Source organism: Balaenoptera physalus, assembly GCF_965194825.1.
Source record: "Balaenoptera physalus genome assembly, chromosome: 18".
In the NCBI taxonomy this organism is placed as follows: Eukaryota; Metazoa; Chordata; class Mammalia; order Artiodactyla; family Balaenopteridae; genus Balaenoptera; species Balaenoptera physalus.
In genome coordinates, this window is record NC_138899.1 from 67,461,468 (window position 1) to 67,483,368 (window position 21,901).

The 21,901-nt window shown below is 40.2% G+C and overlaps 1 long non-coding RNA gene across 1 annotated transcript in view; it reads left to right on the forward strand.

Annotated features, from left to right (window-relative positions):
• The window catches only part of LOC309647897, a 32,340-nt gene extending 12,409 nt beyond the window's left edge, over positions 1 to 19,931 (forward strand). The window contains exons 1-2 of the long non-coding RNA XR_014256376.1: positions 1 to 17,412; positions 18,067 to 19,931. The exon at positions 1 to 17,412 is cut by the window's left edge and continues 12,409 nt beyond it. This is a non-coding gene — a long non-coding RNA (uncharacterized lncRNA). The remainder of the gene's footprint in view (positions 17,413 to 18,066) is intronic.
• Positions 19,932 to 21,901: the final 1,970 nt, after the last annotated feature.

The window sequence follows — 21,901 nt, forward strand, 5'->3', positions numbered from 1 at the left end:
AGTTTTAGACTTTCTTTGTCTTTAATCACTGCTAGTGCTTGCTATTTCCCAGGCACTGTTCTCAGCTATGTACATGCATTTCACCCTCACAGCAAATATTTAAGAGTATATGCTATTATTATCACCACTTTCCACATGAAGAAAAGGGTGGCAAAGAGACATTTTGTCCAAAGTAATTTGCCCAAAGTTACAAAATGAGGAAGTGGCAGAGCCAAGATTTATACCCAGACCATCTAGTTTTCAAAGCCTGTGTCCTTACCCATTAGACTGTGCCACTTGTAGCAGCAAGAACAACAGCTTTGCACTGGAAAGTTCTGGAGAAACTCAGTTGCTTTATCATAAAAGCAATTTTTCTTTATTTGCAAAATGATGCAAAAGCATCTGTGGCTAATGTCGTAGTACGACAAGGCTTCTCAAAAGAAAACATACTTAGGACTCAGGTTAAACAAAAAGACAATCCAATAAAATTCAGTTTTCGAATATTTGTCATTCCCTGGATGCTTGTGAAAAATCTTTATAGATTCCCTATCCCAACACACGCAGAGTCAAATTCTATATTTACACTGGGGAACCTTTTCACTGTTCTTTATTATGAAGTTGTTCGGAGTTGGAGTATTAATGTTTTTACTTTCATCCCTATTTTTACACCTTGACTATCCACTTTTGACTCAATGCAAGTTTAAGAAAATTAAGAAAAAGTTTAAATGAGGTAAAAATTCATTGACCAATATATTCATTTCCTTCACTGTACAAGGGGGGTGGTAATCCAAGTGAAGTGCTGTGAAGCTTACAAAATACTAACATATATCAAGTGCCTCTAGTGAGCCTAACTTCCAAAAGACAGGTCTAGAATTTTATCGTCAGCGGGGCGGGCGCCAGCAGGCTTGTTGGAAGGCTCGTTTAGTGTTCCTTCATTCCTGCTGCATTCATTTCTTATTCTGAAAAAAAATATTTTTTTTCTCTTGCAGATACGGATCGTTACTTTTGTTTTTGGCAACTAAAAGGAGGGGAAACGTCAGACTCTGTAGTCAGAGAAGGAAGAGTTTTTGATAGACATCTGCTTCATAGAGAACTGGCAGGGACAGGGCATCAAGAACAAAATTGCAAAGTACTGAGAGATTGTGCTGCTCTTTGTGCTTTATTTTATTATCACAGCCCTGACACTACCTATTTTTCTTCTGTTATTTCATTGTCCTAAAATTTATGTTTCTGGGAAATGAGGAAGTGCTCTTTATTCACTTATATACAGATATTTCATAAACCTCTTCTGTAATTATGAAAGAAGAGGTAGCAGGCATATTTAAATTAATTGGGTCACTTTTCTTTATTACTTTTCATTTCTCCCCAAACTCAACAAGCTGACTTTAAATGGACCTTCACGATAAATATATATTTGTTAATTGAATAATTCACATCCAGGACTTGTAGGCCTAGTTGCCTTGATTCTAACTGACCTGGTTTCTGTAAGTTCTCTTTCAGAAGTTCAGCCCTACAGATCCTCCCAGGTTTCTAGACAACAAGCAAAAACAACTGTAGCTGTTGCAACTATGTGAAGGAGCCCATGACAAGGGCCTTTCGTAGATTTTCCAGCTATATTTCAGTTTAAAAAAAAAAAGGCAACTCCTCCTTTGAACTACAAACATTGAGAGCCAGCTATTTACTTTTGTCTAAAATGTAAATTTTCTCTCGGATTGAATTAGATTTTGGTCCAGCTGGTTGCGAGGTGTGCTGCGTGATTACCTGCGTGATTACCTGCGTGATTACCTGCATGATTTGCTTTAAGACAATTCGCGAATGGAGCTGGGCTGTCTTCAGAGGAGAAGCTGGAATTTTCCTCCAGCACCCATAAGGCCTCCAGCTCTTGGCAACACTTTGTCCTTGGCCTCTGACTCACTTCTCCTCTTTCTGAAGTCATTCCATTTTCTAGGAGTGTTTCTGCTTCTTTCCCGCCCCCTTCCTAGGTGTCCACGGCTCTCTCTCCACCTCAGGAACCAAACTCCCACCTGCATGGCTTCAGCCTTCTCGGCCCCCTCCTCAGGTTGGAGATCTCATCTAGAGTTTGAGCCCCTGTCCATCACTTATGACCTGTGTCAACCTGGACAAATTACTTAACCCCCTCAGCCTCGACTTCTTCATCTGTAAAATGGGAATGATATTATTTCTCATATAGCATCGTTAATGAAGTGAGAGAACGCATGTAAACTTCTTAGCACAGAGTCTGGCACACATTAAGGGCTGGTAGCTTTTGCAATGAGGATCATTTACTGTACCCAGCAAAGCAAGAGGCCTTTGTTTAGTGTATGGTGATGTCTGCTGGCCAGTGTCACGTGACGCCTAAAAGGACAGATTCAGTGGGTTCAGCTCCATCATCTGCAGGGCTTGGGGGCAAGAATACAACTTATGCCCACTCCCACTTCGTTCCCACTCTCAGCTCTGTCCCTCACTTCGAGGTACCTCACCCAGGCATGTGTGTGATACCCCAGCCTGCACGCCTAAGCTCTGTCCAAACCCACGTGCCTCCTGTCCTGCAAATAAGCACTCCTTGGCCACCTTGCAGGCCTTAGGATGGGCCCTCCAGAGGAGGGATGCGCTCCCTGCAGGCTGGCAGTGACGGAAGCCCTTGGATGGGGAATTCCGTGATGCTGGGCACCTGGAGTGTGGTGGAGGAGAGGAGGGTGGCCTGGGCTTGGTGCCTCACATTGTCCCCCAGAGAGACATGTGGCTGGAGGTTGGCCGGAGAAGGGCGCTCCAGCAGAGGGACTCAGGGCGGCGCCCCTGGCTGTCTGGAGGGAAGCATGTCGTGGTAGAGAACCACGCTTTAGAGAGGGCTGTTTCTCTGCATTCCATCTCTCTAGCCAGCTGGGGGCCCTTGTGTCCCGTACAGTTACAGGGTGACATGCCAGCAGTGTGGGCAGGAGCCCGCCCTTCCCACTAAGGCCCTGAAAACTCCCAAAGGGCTCCCTTTTCATGAACACCAGATCCCCTTTGGACCAGCCCCAAGGAATGTGAATTTCCTCAATGCTCAGTTCTTGGGGTTTTTTTTGGCCACGTTGCTTGGCAGGTAGGGATGTGGGATCTTAGTTCCCCGGGTCGAACCCGCGTCCCCTACAGTGGAAGCGTGGAGTCTTAACCACTGGACTGCCAGGGAAGTCCCAGTTCTTGGTATTGTGACGTCTGTGCTCCCCTTCCCAGAGCTCCCTGCTGAGCTGCAACACAAAGCTTCTACCCCTCCCCTTTCCTAAGCTTCTTTTGCTTGGCATTTGCTGGGTAGACACAGAAGAGGCACTGGGAAAAGCTCATCTTAAATACCAGGGAACTTAGAATCTCAGGATACGGAAGGAGTGAAAGAGATCTGCTTGCTGGCTGTAAGTGACATCTGACTCTAGAAAGCCCGGTGAGTAAGCCATGGAGGTCAGCACACCCCACTGCCTGCAGAATCGAGGTTACGATCCCTCGGCTCCTTTAGAATATATGGGTGCGTCTACATTAGCAGCTTTCCTTTTATTACTGAGCGTCTCGGCATCCGCACGTTGTGCGTATGACTGCAAGGGATTTGAGGATTTATTTTTTAGAAATAATTTGGCAAGAAAAAGTTATGAATTATAATTCAATAACAAATGCACACTAAAGATAGGGCACATGTGGTGGATAGTAAAACCTCCCCAGAAAAGGAAATCGATGACTTTAATTATGAGTTGTCAGAGTGACATTTGGAACCTGAGCAGAAGTGCCATCCCTGGAGTGCAAACCATTGAGCTCTAGAAGTGGAGGCCTGGCTTCCTTCCCTTCTGAGCAGGAATGCTTTGCTCTGGTCACCTCAAGGGTCCAATTATCTGCCTGTGGCCCAGCTCTCACTAAGCAGCTGATTAGTTCAGAAGTGGGTTGGTCTGGTGAAGCACCCTTGAGTATGAAGCTCTATACAAGGGAAGGAGCTTCTCTAAGGTTTTTTTGTTTTGTTTTTTTCTGAAGAAAGTGTCATATCTGACTGATATTCCAACTAATGGGCTACAGAACATGGGTTAATAGGGGTTCAATATACACAGGGATCTATAATTTAAAAGCTTGGGAAATGCTGAATTAAAAACAAATCTATCTGCTTCTGGGCATATACCTAAAAGGATTGAAAGCAAAGTCTTAAAGAGATATTTGTGCACCCATGTTCATAGCAGCTTTATTCATAATAGCTAAAACATGGAAGCAACCCAAGTGTCCATTGACTGATGAATGGATAAAACAAAATGTGGGCTAAACGTACAATGGAATATTATTCAGCCACAAAAAGGAAGTTCTTACACGTGTTATATAGCTGAACCTCAAGGACATTATGCTAAGTGAAATAATCCAGTCCAGTTATATGAGGTACCTAGGGTGGTCAAAATCATAAAGACAGAAAGTAGCATGGTGGTTGCCAGGGGCTGTTGGAGGGGAAAATGGGGAGTTATTGTTTAATAGGTATAGGGTTTCAGTTTTCCAAGATGAAAGAGTTATGGGGATTGATGGTGGTGATAGCTGCACAGCAATGTGAATGTATTTAATACCATTGAACTGTACGTTTAGAAATGGTTAAAATAGTAAAGTTTATGCTGTGTGTATTTTAACACAATTTAACTTTAACACGGAAAAGAAAGAAAAACAAATCTAAGAATGTTTGTTTTAACTGCAGGATATCTCAGAACCTTTATTATGTCCAAGTGCAATATTATTTAAAATGCGAGGGTATAAAACACATTTTCCCAAAATAGAATATACTTTAGAAACTGTTAATACAGACCACTTTTTATTCCTTGATCTTTTCCTATCCCTTTTCCCGATACATCTTTCGAATGTCTAAGTTAGGAATGTTATTTCTTTTAAAACATGATCATTCAAAATGTTCCTTGAGGGTGGGCAAGATTGACTCATGAATATCGGGGCCTAACGTTAGCCACTACTTGGCCATCTCAGGAGGAAAACAGTGAAACATTGTGCAGTGTTCCTCAGGGAAAATCAGATGTAGGGGAGCAGTTTCTGTGTGGGATATTCACTGGCACCTGTGAATTTAGGTACCACGTAGTTGCACCGTTCAGGCAGGCACCACCCAGAGTTCAATCTCCAGGCCTCACAATAAGCTTGTTCCTAGGTATACATCCTCAGGTCCCATATCCCCTCTCCTAAGAGACCCACCCCTACATGGAATGACTCTTATTAAGGAGGAACAAATTTGGGGAAAATGGCAGTAAGTTAAGCATTTAGGAAAACACTCATTCTCCCAGAATGATTTTATTATTTACCTCTGTCTTTTCCGTTTTTAATTTAGTTCCATAGATCCACCTATAGCCCAAGAAGCATCGATTACTTTCCTTGTGACACTTGAGACTGCTGGCCTTTGTCTAATTCAACAGACTTCCTGCCTTAAGAGAGGTAAGAGGGTCTGATTCAGGGGAGGGCAGGGGCCGAGAAATAAGCCTTCTACTTAAACTAAGATGCTGGGAGTGTCCGTGTGTGTGCTCTTAATTTCAAAACACAGAGTCTAATTCTGGACAAATATCTAGCTATAAGGAATCTATCTTATCATGAATTCTATAAACATGGTGATAATATTCTCCAAATCTCAAACTGGGTCATATCATCTGGCTAAAGGATTTTCTTTTTTGATTTGTGGAGTCACTTAATCTTTATGAGCTATACATTAATCCCATTTAGTTAGTCAGTAATGGAAATCTTTTACTGGAGAAACTAGAATTTTACAAAAATCATAACTGTACCAGGAAAGCTGGCACAGACAGTCAATATACACGACGCCACATAGCGTTTAGATTGCAGACTCATCCCGAAGACAGTTTTTGGTATATTTATTATCCTTAAACACCTGATCCTTTGTAATTCTCTTGTGAAGCCAGACCTATTACACTCTGCCAGTTATTTTTTTAAAAGCTTTTATCACTCGATTTACATCAGTGCGTGAAGCTGCAAGATAGGTTTTTTTTCTCCTTCAAAACTGTAGCTTTCCCACTCTGAGACATTGCACACAACCCTCTACAGCATGAATATGTTTCAGAGTCATGGGACTCCTTGCTGACCCAAGCATTCCAAAATTCACGTGTGATGCAGGAGTGGAGAAAGAATTCAAATCTGAAAGCCAAATCTCTGAGTTTCCTGTGTTATTTGATAAAATATTAAATTAGCATTGTCCCTGTCAAGTTCTGGTTTGTTTTTAGGCAATCATGTGAGCATAAATGCCTACCGCCTGTCCGGGAGAAGTGGGAGAGTGTACACTATGTAATCCTCCCAATCAAGTCCCCGTATCTGAGTCAGAGTTGGCTTGCAGTTGGAAAACAACAGGGCAGTTGAACCTGATTAAATGTGAGAACATTGGCAATGCAGATTTGTAGGTCACCCCACTTTACACCTTTCCTGTCACCTTATGCAGGGTAAAACCTGGGCCATAAATCCTTAATAATATTCACCATCTCAAGACATTTTAGTTTTCCTTGCTTTTAAAATGACTGTTAACTCACTTCCTTGAGCCTTTTAATTTTCACTTCATTAAGGAAAAATACCTAATTTAACAACTTGGGAACGTTGAGTTTCTACTAGACCTCTTCCTCAATCCATAACAAAATTGTTTATCAGACAATTTCAACAGGACCAAAGTTTATCCAAAAAGTTCTCTTACAAAGAGAGACCAAGGCTTTGATTTCTTATTGAGTAGAGTGCTGGTAAATATTTAACAACATAGTGGTTGCCAATTTCCATGGTGTAAATACTGCCCCATTGACTGGCTTAGTTAGCAGTGTGTCACCAGAGAGTGCAGAGTTGGGTAGAGATGAGAAAGCCAGTAGGAGCTGATTTCAGCACATCCCTGAGTTTATCCCCCTAGTCTACTTGTTCCCAAATTTTGGGGTGAATCACTATCACTTTTATTAAAAGTACAGAGGTTGATGCAGATTTCTGGTGCTGAGGCCAGAGCATCTGTATATTTAACAAGTTTCCCAGGTGATCCTGATTCTGCAGTCTGAGCTCTGGTTCTTATATTCATTCCTATATAAGGCTAATCTTGTATATGTAGTATTGCCATTCCTGATCCAGAACTCTACATTTTCATGAAATACACTTTCACACCACACAATTCACTAAGATATTATTAAAATAGACTAAATTCACTAAGCTGTAATGAAAATAGATTCTAATGTTCAGAATGAATAATGATCATCCTATTCACTTTGATGTAATAGACTATATTCAGCTCATTACTTTTCATTATCTGGATTGTAAAATATGCTATGGAAAGCCAAATTCCATATATTTTAGAAATTAGATGAAATCTTTATGGAGCACATAAATATGCTTATCCTCGAGCCGTGAGAAATATTTGCATCAGACATTTTCTTTGTAAAAGTGATTTACGTGACAGCTACCTTTGCTCGCCATCAATTTTCTTCCAACAGGATTATGCGAAGTGCGTAGTGAATATAATGATTTGTTTATGACAAAAAATTCAGATAAATATACCAACTTCCTCTGAAAATGTCTGAGTGATTTTCAAAAAGGCTTTGTGGGGTAATTTTATTCCTTTTCAGGAATGAATGAATGCATTTCATTGGAGATGATTTCACTGCTTTAGAGCTGATCTTTTTCCAAAGACTTCATTCACTCCACAAATATCTACCAAGCCATATTCTTTACTCTAAAGGAGTTTACAATCAAATTGGGGTTAAGAATTCCTTCTATTAACAATTAGAGAAACATACAGGAGGTATTTGAAACCGTGGCTGGTATTGATCTCTGCGTGTACGTTCTGGGTTGTTTGTTGGGAGAGACAGACATGTAAATAATCACCTTTGAGGGTGACAAATGCTGGGAGACAGTGACTAAAGTTTCCCTGATGATTCAGGACAGCTTCACAAAGAGGGTGACATGTGATCTGCAGGATAATTCGGAGTAAGGAAAGTGGAAGCAGAGAGGGTGTTTCAGACTTCAGAGGAATGAGACCCAGGCTCCCGGCTCAAGAAAAGAGACTTTCAAATTGTTCATTTGAATAATAAGTACTCTCCTACTCTGGACACAGAACTGTGCTTGGCACTTGGGGGAAGGAGAGTAAATAAGTGGTATGGCCCCTACCCTCAAGGTGTTCATGTGCCACTTGGATGCCTAGGACTTGCAAATATTAGAGAAGGAAGGGGAAACGACACAAGCAAATGCCATGGGGTGCATCACAGATATTAAGTGATGGGGGGGTATTGTAAAAGAGTGAGAGAGATGTGGGCTGACAGTGTTTAGGGAAGTCTTTCTGGGTTAAAGGTATTCGGACAAGAGAAGCAGCATTTAAACAAACAACACAAAGCAAACAAGCAAACAGGTGAGAGAACAGGTTGTATGGGTGACAGGAAGAAAATTAATGTGACCAGAATAGGGAACCCTGGTGAGCAGGGTGGAGGGTAGGAGGAGGGTGTGGTGGAAAGCACGTAATTCAGAGTCCTGACTTAGCCTGAGACTGGTCAAGGATTTGGGGGAAAACAGAAAAAAAAAAAGGCTTTATGTTTTCAGAGTCTCAGAGTCTTTAACGATAGAATGGGTCTAGTAAAACCTACCTCACAGGCTTGTGAGGATCAAATGAGGCAATTTATGTGAAAACATTTTGTAAACTGCTATGTACTATAAATATGGGGGTGATTATCAATGGATGGGATTCTTGAACACTGGTTCCTTTCTAAGAAGCCACAGCCCGTGTCTGGGTATTTCAGCTTTCATGAATGGCATTTTTCAGCGTGAAGATATACATTGTGTGCCAAATTTAGATCTTCCCTCCGAGAGCCAACCTCAGAACCAAAACATTTCTAGTTGAAGAGCCTATATATTTTTTTAAAAAAGCAAAACATGGTTTCCAGTTTATTATATCTTAAATGATAAACTCAACAATTTTTATGGTTTAAATGTTTAAATAATAATATTAAATTACTAATGGTTAACATTTTAGTGATTTCAGCGTTCATGAGTTTTCTTAATCTTTCGTTCTTAAGATTACTAAAGAAAAAAAAATGGAAGAACTTGCTTTATTTAAACTGAAAAGTGTTCATTGCTGATCTGATTAACGGATGTTCTTTTGGAAAGCATTCTTTGGAAATGAAAACAATGCTTCTGACCTTAGAGTGTCCATGGATGACCTGATTTTTCTCAAGTGAAACACTAGGGGTTAAAATAACTGAGTGTGATTCTAGGCCTAATGTACCCCAAGGATTTTACTGGCCAATCTCCCATCCAGCTACTCAGCCATGCCCACTAAAGTGACATAAATACAATAAACACTATTTTAAAAATTCATTCTTTTATGTATCAGAGAGTGATATTTTAAGAAGAAAAGTACATTTTCCAAATACAGTTTCCTATAAATTTGCTCAAAAGGAGAATTTCCAGAATAGGTTTCAGTTATTTCTCTCATTTGGAGAATGATACTCTTTTTCACACATAAAACTTCAGATCGTCCCTCCCATCACGCTTTTTACGGTTTGCACTATTTGTGAGAAAACACCAAAAGTAAAACTGTTACCTTGTTCCACAGAGCTTCTGCCTCAGCTGAGCTCTGGGGCACGTGTGTCTATTGCGGGTCTAACATCTGTTCAGCTCATGGACTGATCTTCACTTTTCTGATTCCGTTTCACTGCATTTCTTGGAAGAACCACCCACTTGGATCTGCTCAATGATATATTACTGAATTCCTCACCATCACGGGTTTTTTCCTCTCCCAATACATCTGGAATAAAAATGGATTTGAAAATGTAAGTACAAATTACATTTCCACATTCAAGGAAGGAAAAAAGATAGTAGATGGCTACGACTTTTCATTCCAAATTGCTCAAAATACTTCTCAAATATGGCTAAAATCCTTCATATTTTCAGATACACTGTACTTATTTCCTTGGGAAGAGGAAAACACCTTTTTTGGGCTCATTTTATAAGTGTAACGAAAACACGGTAGCTCAGCTATCTGGTAAATTCTAGAAAATAAAAATAGGGGTATTGAGAATTCCAACCTCTTTGGTTGTTAGGATGGACAAGTTGTGTTTAAATGCTGCCAAAACATTTGTAGAAAATTGGCAAATTAATGTAAACCAGCGTCATGCAACCCTAAATCCCCCAGTTCTTTGGTTGAATCTGATTCTTGTTGCTTTGGTGGTAGATTTTAGTGAAATTATTTTATGTATATAAAATAGGGCATGGTAGATTAATGATGGCCATAAATTCTCCATGAGTCCTCCCAGTAAAGTCTGGCCTTAGAGGAGTGACACTCTGTGACTCCCCAGGCTGGGTCATAAGAAGTCTTGCTGCTTCTGCTTTTGTCTCTGGAACACACTCTCTGTAGCCCTGAGCTGCCCTCTAAGAAGTCCACCCACACTGGGATTGCCAGGGTAGATAGGCCACATGTAAGTTTTCCAGTAGGCAGTCTGAGCTGAGCCCAGCCTTTTTAGCTACCCTACCAAGTCACGTGGGAGTGAAGCTATCTGAAACCTCCAGACGAGCCCATCCAGTCAATCCCATGTGGAACAATGGAATCACTCAGCTAAGCTCTGCCTGACTCTCTTAACCACACAATTGTGATGTAATAAAATGCTTGTTGTCTTAAGCCCAATAAATTCTTTTTTTTTAAATAAATTTATTTATTTATTTATTCACAGCATTGGGTCTTCATTGCTGCACATGGGCTTTCTCTAATTGCGGTGAGCAGGGGCTACTCTTCGTTGCTGTGCATGGTCTTCTCATTGCGGTGGCTTCTCTTGTTGAGGAGCACTGGCTCTAGGCGCACCAACTTCAGTAGTTGTGGCACGTGGGCTCAGTAGTTGTGGCGCACGGGCTTAGTTGCTCCGCGGCATGTGGAATCTTCCTGGACCAGGGCTCGAACACGTGTCCACTGCGTCGGCAGGAGGATTCTCAACCACTGCGCCACCAGGGAAGCCCCCAATAAATTCTTGAACACACAGAAAGGTGCATTCTTTGAGATAGTTGGATTCTTTTTTAAAAAAATTAATTTATTTATTTTTAAAATTTTATTTATTTATTTATTGGCTGCATTGGGTCTTCGTTGCTGCACACGGGCTTTCTCTAGTTGCAGTGAGCAGGGGCTACTCTTCGTTGCTGTGAGTGGTCTTCTCACTGCGGTGGCTTCTTTTGTTGCAGAGCATGGGCTTTAGGCACACAGGCTTCAGTAGATGTGGCTCGTGGGCTCTAGAGCGCAGGCTCAGTAGTTGTGGTGCATGGGCTTAGTTGCTCCGTGGCATGTGGGATCTTCCCGGACCCGGGATCGAACCCGTGTCTCCTGCATTGGCAGGTGGATTCTTAACCACTGCGCGGCCAGGGAAGTCCGAGATAGTTGGATTCTTATCCATTGGCTTCTTTACCTTGCCCCATGGTTATTATAAATGGCATCTCTTTATAATTCTCACAATAATCTTGCACCATGTGTATTATTACACTTGTATTACAGATACATGAGAAAATATGAACCAAGAGAACAAGTAACTTGATTAATATGCAAAAGCATGATAGACCAAGGATTGAAACCCAAGCCTCTCCAGCTTCAGAGTCCTAGCTATTATCAGAGTGAGAATCTTAATGATCGCTGATGCAATCCCATAGCCAAGAATCAAAATTTCTTCTGGCTATTTCAGGCTCTAACCCCATGAGTCTCAACCAGGAGTCAGCAAACTTTTTCTGAAAAGGACCAGGCAGTAAATATTTCAGGCTTCGGTCATGTGGTCTCTAAAGCAACTACTCCACTTGGCTGTTACAGCGTGAAAGCCGCCGCGGGCAACATGTAAGCAACTGATAGTGGCTATGTTCCAAAAGAATTTTATTTACAAAATCAGGCTGTGGGCTAGATTTGGCTCACAAGCCACAGATTGCTGATCGCTTATCTACACATCTGAGATGATTGTGTTTGAATCTTTTTTTTTTTTTAATTAATTTATTTATTTTTGGCTATGTTTGGTCTTCGTTTCTGTGCGAGGGCTTTCTCTAGTTGCGGCGAGCGGGGGCCACTCTTCATCGCGGTGCGCGGGCCTCTCACTATCGCGGCCTCTCTTGTTGCGGAGCACAGGCTCCAGACGCGCAGGCTCAGTAGTTGTGGCTCATGGGCCCAGCTGCTCCGCGGCATGTGGGATCTTCCCAGACCAGGGCTCGAACCCGCGTCCCCCGCCTTGGCAGGCAGATTCTCAACCACTGCGCCACCAGGGAAGCCCCTGAATCTTTTTTGAGTTTTTGGGAAAGAACCTCAACTTTTAAATGAAGTGTTGACGGCACTTTCTTACAATCCAGTTTTAAACCAAAGTTGAAGTTTTTACTAATTGTCAACTGTAAACAGAATATATGTAAGTCAATGGCAAGTGTAAGTCAATGTAGAAGGTACCCCAAAAAATGTACATTTGGAAGCATTGTTTTTAGAGCTTTTTTTTTTTCCTCTACCAAATTAAAAATCCTGGAAAAGGGGGGATTATACATAAAGATAAACTAGAATGTGTGGAACTTTCTCCATATTTGCATTACATATCAGAATATCTCTAGTCAATTTTTGCTTTCTTTAATCCTTTGGAGCTACAGAGATGTTCCTGATAGTGATTACAAAGTATTTCCTGAAGCATTCTGTGCACTATTTATAGAATCCATTCCCCCATACTGCAGCCTGACAAGACCTCCTGGCCCCTGGGGCTGAGTTGCTGGCTGTTTGACAGCTGCACATCCATGCTATGTGCTAAGTCAGCACAGAATATTCCCAGCTAAGGGAAATGGAAACTACGTGGGTGATCATGGGTAGCAAGAGCCATTGTTGGTAGCTGAGAACTTCACTTGAAACTGGAAGAGTTGGTTCTTTATCAGTGAGGTATTAAGGTCTTGAAAGTCAGAGAGGGTCAAGATTTTAATTTCTGTAAGACTTCTCTACAATAACCTTTTAGTGTTAGTTGAGCCACCTCAAGTTATTTTAATCAGTGCTTCTCATTAGTTTTTTTGTCTTTCTTGTTATCTTGGACCCATTAGTCTATTAAGTTTTAAGTGGCTTGAGTGCAGGAAATAAGGATTTTTTTCTTCTTTATATTATCATTCCTATTGCTTGACATATAATTGTGTTCAGTTCATTGTTGAAAAAATGAATCATAAATCATTCCCATACTTCTTGGTCCAGAAATTGCAATGTCTTGCTTGACCCTCTTTCTTCAAGTTTTTTTATATCAAATATATATACACATATATGCATATGAAGACTTCTTATATGCAGTCTTTAGCTATCCAAGAATGCTACGAACAGAATAGACAATCTTATCATCAGTGGCTCCTATTGCTATAATAACATTTCTTTTTTAAACAATTTGATTTTGTAAATTCTCTGCCCATAGAATTTCCAATCACCTTGAATTTATTTATTCATTTAGAAGAGGTGATGTATACACATGGTGCACAGTTTTAAAAGGTATGAAATAATATACAGTAGTGAGAAGTTGTTTTCCTCCCATTTTGTCCCACAGTCCTTGGTTTCTCATTGCTTTACCCAGATTCTTGAGCATCCTTCTACAGACCTATACCGTATATTTTATCCCCCCATTAATTTACATACACAGAAGCGTACTGTATGTACTTTTCTCTGTCTTACTTTTTTCACTTGTTACTGTATTTTAGAAATGACCCCATTTTAGTACATATAGAGATGACTTTTTAAAATATCTGCTAGTATTTTATTGTGTGGGTGGACTGTAGTTGACTTAACAAATATTTATTAATGTACACTATGTTGTTTTTAAACATTTTGCTCTTGCAAGCAGTTGCTGTAATAAACACTCTTCTGCATATGTCTTTGTGAACATGTGAGAGACTATATATAGGATAACTTCCAAGCAATAGAACTGCTGAGTCAAAGCAATATGCATTTTGCATTTTATTGGATATTTTCAAGTTGCCCTCCATAAAGCTGTAACAATATACACTCAGAGCAGAAATGCATTCATTTTGTTTCACATTTCCTCCACATGCAATGTCTCATCAAACTTTGATTTTTGTTACTTTGATATACGAAAAATGTTCTCTTCTTAGAAGGATTTAAGTTGAAGCTTTCTTAGTTTGCTGAAGACTGGTGAAGACTTTTGCACAATTTTCTATGTAATTATTGACTTTTTCTTCCTGGTTTATAGTTTTTAGAACATTAAGGAAATTAGACTTTTGTTAGACAGATGTATTGAAAGTTTTTTCTCAACTTTTGTCTTTTCTCTTTTAATATAGTCAGAGTTGTCAACCTTTGGGGACTTAGGAAATATTATATAACATTGTTTAAAGTATATAAAAATTCACCCATGTTTTCTTATAGTACTTGTATAATTTTTTCTTTTTTTTTTTAAATTTTAATGCTAGATTCACCTGGAAATTTTGGAGTAAAAAATGGACTTCTTTTTTCCAGAATGCTATCAAGAAGTTTAATTGGATATTGTGAGCTTCCCCCTCTTCACCAAACACCCATCAAAAAACGATCACAAAACACAAGTATGAGGGGACCCTTGATACTGATGAAATACAAATAGTTGATAACTTGCCTGATACGGTTAAAATGTTATGTGTCAACTTGGCTGGGCCACAGTCCCCAAATACTTGGTCAAACATTACTCTGAATGTTTCTGTGAGCGTGTTTTTGAATAAAATTTTCATTTGAATCAGTGGACTTTCATAGTAAAGCAAATTGCCCTCTGTAATGTGGATGGGCTTCATCTGATCAGTTGAAGGCCTGAATAGAAAACTGATCTTCACTCTCCATACTCACCCAAAGCCAGAAGGAATTTTGCTAACTGATTTGCAGATTTGAACTGCAACGTTGGTTCTTCCCTGGGTCTCAAGCCTGTTGGCACACCCTGCAGATGTGGGACTTGCTGGCTTCCATAATCATATGAGCTAGTACGAAAATTCGCATATAACTTATAGGCAGCCCTCTGTATACGGAGTTCCTGCATATCCACGGTACCCTTGGATTCAACCAACCAGTGATGGGGTAGTACTGTAGTATTTACTATTGAAAAAAATCCACATGTAGGTGGACCTGTGCAATTCAATCCGTGTTGTTCAAGGGATATATATATCATAGTTCTTAACGTATAAAGGGCCTCAATAATGTTATTCCACCCCCAAACTTCCTAGTTTCTTTTTAAGACACAGCTCAAATGTGACCTTTTATATTGTATCAGTCCATCCATTGAGCCTGCTAGAAGTAGATATAAGCTCAGATTACAGATAGGCTCCGAATTATTGGAGAACTTTTGCAAAGATGTGCAGGGCTGTGAATAGAAGCCAACATCACCCAAGGTTTCATTTCTTCCCTAAATGGAACGTATATAGGAGCTTCACAGTAAACTGGAAAAACAGCTTTGCCTTTTTTAGATGACAACCAGAACTTTAAGAAAGTACTTTATCTTGGTTCATCTAAAAGAAAGGCTTTCGTGGCATTGGCTTGCTGCCACTCTATACAGGTGTGGGACAACTATATTGTGGAGCTTTCAGGGGAGGGTGGTAGGCAGAATAATGGTCCCCCAAAGATGTCCATGCCCTAATCCCCGGAAACTTCATATACATTACCCCACAGGGCAAAAGGGACTTTGCAAATGAGATGAAGTTTATAGATCTTAAAGTATATTATCCTAGATTATCAGGTGGGCCCAATGTAATCACATGGGCTTTTCAAAGTGGAAGAGGGAGGCAGAAGTGGCACAGATGCACCAGAAGAAGAGGAAGGAGAAAAGATGCGGAAGCAGGGGAAGGACTTGACCTGTGTTTGCTGGCGACTTTGACGATGGAGGAAAGGGACCATGAAGTTGGGAATTTAGGCGGCCCTACTCGCCGGGGATGCTCCAGCCCACAGCCAGTCAAGAAACAGGGACCTGGCATGCGGCCCTGCTGACATCTTAATTTCAGTGCAGTGAGATCCATGCAGGAAGCCCTCTGAGTCCCACCGTTCTGGGACTCCTGCCTACCAAAACTGTGAGATAATAAATGGCTCTTGTTTTAAGCTGTGGTAAGTTATTATGGCAGCAAGAGAAGATGAGTACAGAGTACAGAGGCTCAGAGGTGGTTCATTTACCTGGTACCCAACTGGCATACAGATGCTTCAGCTCATGCACAGGTACCTGGTACAATAGTTGTTGATGGGCTATCAGGGTTTGTTTCAACTGCAAGGTAGGGATCAGAAATCAAAGCAGCATATGCCCAAACTCCCAAAAAATGGTGGGTTGGGGCCACTTTGATGAAAAGGCAGCAGTACAAATGCAGCCTTATGGTACTTCACTAACAAAGACTCCTTGACCCAGTGCAGTTGGGAAGTCTCTCTCATCCTTTTACGCTCTGTTCTGCAGCCATTCAGTCATTGAGCAACCACATATTGAGAGCTGACAAGCATTGTCACATTGACACTTGTACATATCGTGTTGTATCTATAAGTATTTATTTTCACGCCCATTTCCAGCTCCAGCTCGCACCACATTGCTGGCACATAGTGGGCCTTTATAACTGGCAATGGACAAACATATTTCAATAATTAATTCATCCTACTTAATAACTGGGAGTGAATGTAATTATTTTGATCCAAAGTAAAATAATCTCATGTCTTTTTTCCCTGAAGTATTGTACAGTGATAGACTTTTCACTGCGACCTCTCATCCTAGAATACAACAGCTAATCACAGGCTTCTTGGTGAAAGAAATACATTCAGATTATTAGACTCATATAATCGTTATTTTGAACATCCTTTGATTTTCATTTGTCTTATCTTTTTATTATTATAACCTCAGTTCTTTAATCCTGTTTGGGCAGTTCAATATAAAATATACAGAGAAGCCTGTCACTTTCCTGGTTTACTAATATCATAGGCCTAAGGATGAAATTTAAAACTCTTGTGTTCATATTCCAGCTGTTCTGTTCTGGCAACAGATTTCTTTTTAATTGTACATTCCTGGAGGAAACGGTCAGCTACAGTTGCCTGTCTCACATGGCATACATGTGTTGCTGTTTTAAATCTAACAACTTCATCTCTTCTAGACAATGCCCTCTTATCTTGACCTGATTCAATCAGGCTTGTGAGTGAAAAGCAAATCATTTGAAAAGCAGTGCTAGTTCTTTAGTTCTTGCATGATCAGCTCTAAATATTTGATAATTTCTGCAATAAAACACTTCAGTATTCCCTTGACTTTCTCATTCTTACCACATTCAATAGCCGCAGACATCTTGACCAAGTTGTCATACCCCTCTTTGAAGTTAGAAGTGTGGAAGTAAACAAAGACCAACCAAATGAGAAAAGCAAAGCCTATTTATTCAGAGCTTGCTACACAGGAGTCAGCCATCATTACTTGCATTTGGCGGATATTCAAAAGCAGGCAGAGGAATGGAAAAGCTTTACTGTGGACTAAAAGGAAGGTTCAGGTATGTCTTGAGTGGGCGCTGTTGTCATGGGGAAGCCGTAGGCGGGTTAACAGAAGCAGGACATCCTATGTGATTGGTTAGGGGTGCATATTGGCTTTCTCTAGTTGGTCTGAAGTTGGAAGTGGGAACAAAAGTTAGAAAAACTCAATTACTAATTAAGTCCTGGCCATTTGGGGTTGAATGTGGCAGAAGTTATTGTTCAGCTTCCTGGATTGTTACTGGTGATGGCAATCTGGCCTCCTGGAAGTCTTAACGCTTAGCAGGCTGGCTTCCTGGGCTGTTGATTGTAGATAAGGGGGGGTTGGTTTCTGGGGCAGGTTCTGGGTCAGAGTTCTTTTTTTACATATGACCCAGACATAGTCCATTTGCATATTCGGTTTCTCAAATGTAACTCTGTGCTTTTGCGAATATGGTCCTGGTACTACATTCTACACTAAGCACAAGTCCAAAGCATACCTCCAAAGAATATTCCTTTGTTAAAGTTTTGGACATATGGCTTAAGAAAAGATGTGAAGCTTGAGATATATATTAAAAACAAATTGTACATAAGCCTAAATTTGGGTGGATAATCACCCCTGATCCAAAGAGTTCCTTTATTAGGGGAGAGATTTAAAGTGTATAATTTTTGGGTAATTTTCTCTCTGAGACGTTTAGACGGGCATCTGAAGAAGCACAAGACAATCTCTCTTCAGGACCCTGAACATCAGTGGGCCTTGAGGGTCCTCTGAGATGGATTCTGAACATTTACACTTGCAATTTTTAGCCCTTAAAAATCGTTTTCATGAACGTAGAGGGAGACCAAATACAGTAATGGAAACAGGTTTATCATAAAACAAAGGTGGTTTCTATTCTTACAAAAGGCATTATAATTTGATCTTCATTCCACTGTGTGTTAACTGTTTCCTCCTCATCAGATACTAGGTCAAGCATGGACCACTAGTTCCATAACTATTAAGTACCTATTATCTTAATCCAGGCAAGAACTCGGGAAAAGATGAAAAAAAAAAAGATCATGTAGAAAAGCATTGGAGGTCCTCTGATGAAGGATAAGCTACAAACCATTATTTCCCACCTAAGTCTTTCCAGCCCCTATGCTTCGACGTAAACTCAGATTATTTTTTCCATTTGACAAAAAGGTGCAATGAAGGATTAGTCAGGCAATGACAGGAGGATGGAGTCTCCAAATGGACCTCAAGGAGGATTCTAATAGATTCAACTGACTGTACTCACAGAGCTTTGAAAACTGCCGCATCCCTGCCCGATTCACCAGTGGAACCTCTATTTTACAATATCACATAGCTTGCCCTGAAACACACCTTCCTGTGTTCTCAAAGTCTGCAAAGTTTCCCTCACTTATTCTTTTTCAAAAAGCCAGTTCTTCTGCCTGTAAGTTTAGTGGGTCACTCTGCATCGTTTTCATCCATTACACAAGAGCTTTCAGAGGCAATTTGGGAGAGCAGATCGCTTTGGAGTTGGATTTTCGGGGGATATTTTCATATCACTGCTACCAATGTTTTCCCTATGGAGTGATAAAGAGCACTTTGAAAATCTTTCATAAGTGCAAACCCCATTCAAAATTTTTTTTCTATTTCAAATCATTTAAGGTGGAAGGACCTATTATATACATGAACTAAGGAACGTGTGATTAAACATTATCATTTCTCAAGCCTTTTGAGTTTCTGGGTGGCATGCCTCTATGATTTGTGAAGTTAGGCCAGAATAATTCTGCCTCAATAAAGCAATACTTTTATCCAACACTTACTGTCTCTGTGACTACCCTTCCCTCCCCCTACCCAAAGAAATCTTAATCATAATAAGAATGAGTTTGGAAGGGGAACTACTCATAAGCAAATTAATGTGATTTCTTCCAGAGAACCCTAGCACACCTTGTACTGTAAATAACCACACAGGGCATCTGGATGAATGTGGAGTTAGTCATCTTTCTGCAAGCCATGCAGAGCAAAGGCTCTCGTTCTGTCTGGAAGAAAACAGAATAGAAAGTTCTCAACCAGATGCTGTGTTGGTGACAATTTGTGAAGTGCACAGTTTTCCCACAACACAATTTCTCACCATTGGTTCATCGTTTAAAACTGGGGCATTTGGAACTTCCCTGGTGGTGCAGTGGTTAAGAATCCGCCTGCCAATGCAGGGGACGTGAGTTCGAGCCCTGGTCCGGGAAGATCCCACATGCCATGGAGCAACCAAACTGAGCGCCACAACTACTGAAGCCCGTGTGCCTAGAGCCCGTGCTCCACTACAAGAGAAGCCACGGCAATGAGAAGCACACACACCGCAGCAAAGAGTAGCCCCTGCTCGTGGCAACTAGAGAAAGCCCGTGTGCAGTAACGAAGACCCAATGCAGCCAAAAAATAATAATAATAATTAATTATTTAATTAAAAACAAAACCAAACCAAAACCTGGGGCATTTGAAAGACTTCTGGAGTAATTAAAGGTACGTTTCTCACCAACATGATTGGTAATTACTCAGAGTCAAACATCTCATAAAAGGAATCAATGAGTTTGGAAAGGCAATTCTAATTATATTCTGCAGCCAAACGGTCTGTTTCCATACTGGTACTTAGTGATTTTTTGTTTGTTTTTTGTTTTGTTTTAGTTCTTATTTCATCCTAGATTGTATTTCATTTAGTTACAGGATTGTCCTTCTCATTTGATTTTTTTATTGAGGCAAAAGAACTTTTTAGGTGATATATTATGGGATATATCTTTGTATTTGGAGTTCATGCTGAACTTCTCCAAAGCTATCTCGTGATGGAGGAAATTTATTACTTACAACTGTCCCCAAAAATGAACCAAAACTTAGCAAACATGTTTCACAAATTGGCTCAGAATTGAAGAGAGAGCATCTAAATGTCCACAGCATATAGCTAAGAACACTTGCCAATGGTGTGACACAGGAACACAGGAAATGCCTGCCCACTGGTTATCTTTGGATCAGTTTAGACATACTTCCTTCTGATTATGCAGGAAACTGTCTATACTTATATTCTGCTTGCAGATTCAAGATGATATAAATTTTATAAGGTATAAAATATAAATGTAAGATATAAATTTGGCAAGAAGAACAATGCAAAGTTTTCTTGGGAAAAGATTGTGTTAAAAGCATTCACACCACTGAAATAGTCTAATTACTATGATTCATCAACTGGTTACCCAAATAATGGCACTCCCATTTTAGGCTTCTGATACACTGAAGAACCCAAATTCAACTGAACTGAGCCATTGCACCATTTTACTTAATATCTTTTATTGATTTATTAATTCATTCATCTATTCATTCGTTTATTCAGTAAATATTTATTAATGGCAGAGTATGGCATGCTAGACCCTTTACATACATTATATCTAATCCTCTCATTAAAGCTGAAGAATATGTGTTATTATGCCCATTTTACAAATGAGGAAAGACCCTCAGAGAGATTAACTTTCCCAAAGCCACATAATTAAGCAAGTGATAGACCCATTGTCTGAAATGAAGATTGGCTTTCAAACTCTGAGATTTTTCCCGTGACATCACTCTGCTTCTTTATCAATATACTTCGTGCTCATAGAAAACATTTTCCCAAATCATGTTCCCTGAAACATGAATTCTATGAAATGTTAGCAACCATTATTAAAAAAACGGGGTTCCATGGTCAAACACGTTTGTGATCATTGCTAGATACTCTTGTTCTCAGGTGTCTACTCTCCCCTTCCTTGTAAGAGAATCTTGCATCCCTGCCAATCACCGTGTGATCCACAGTGCCTTCTGTTGGCGAGATAGACGTCCCTTGCCCTACAGCCTTTGGGCTCAGCGTGTGGCATGTTTTGGCCAATGGAATATGAACTTCCAAGCAGAAGTTCTAAGATGCCTTGGAAGTTTCCGCCAGCCTTCTTGCTGTCATATCTCCTACAAGAATAGCATGTTCTAGGTCAGGGCTGTTCTTTCAGCCTGAGTCCTGGAATGAGTAGGCATGTGGGTCAGAGCCATGATGACCTGCAACTAGTGACATGTATCATAAAAAATAGATCTTTGTTGTATTGTAAACTGCTGAAATTCAAGGGTTGTTTGTTACCGCAGCAACATCAACTAATGTAAAAATACTGTACAGGATATCCCCTTCGCAGATATTCAAAAAGAATTTGAGCATATTTTAGGTTCTTAGAAGTCCTACAGTAAAGAAAACATTGAGAAAACCTAGTGGATTAGACACACATATACTTCTATCTGCTCCGTCATTAACTGCTGATAAAATGTCAGTTACAGGGATTTTTAAAAAAGAAGCCACAAGGACAAAGAAAACAGGAAATAGGAAAGAGGTAAAGAGCAAACAAGAGATGGCATCAAAACATTGGAAGCTGTAAAGTAGAATGTGTATTAGTTGGGAACACACAAACACACACACAGTTTAGCACAACAACACGAAGTTTCAAAGTTCAGGGAACAAAAAGAAGTTCCTAGAAGCTTCTAGAGATGAGAAAAATAATAAA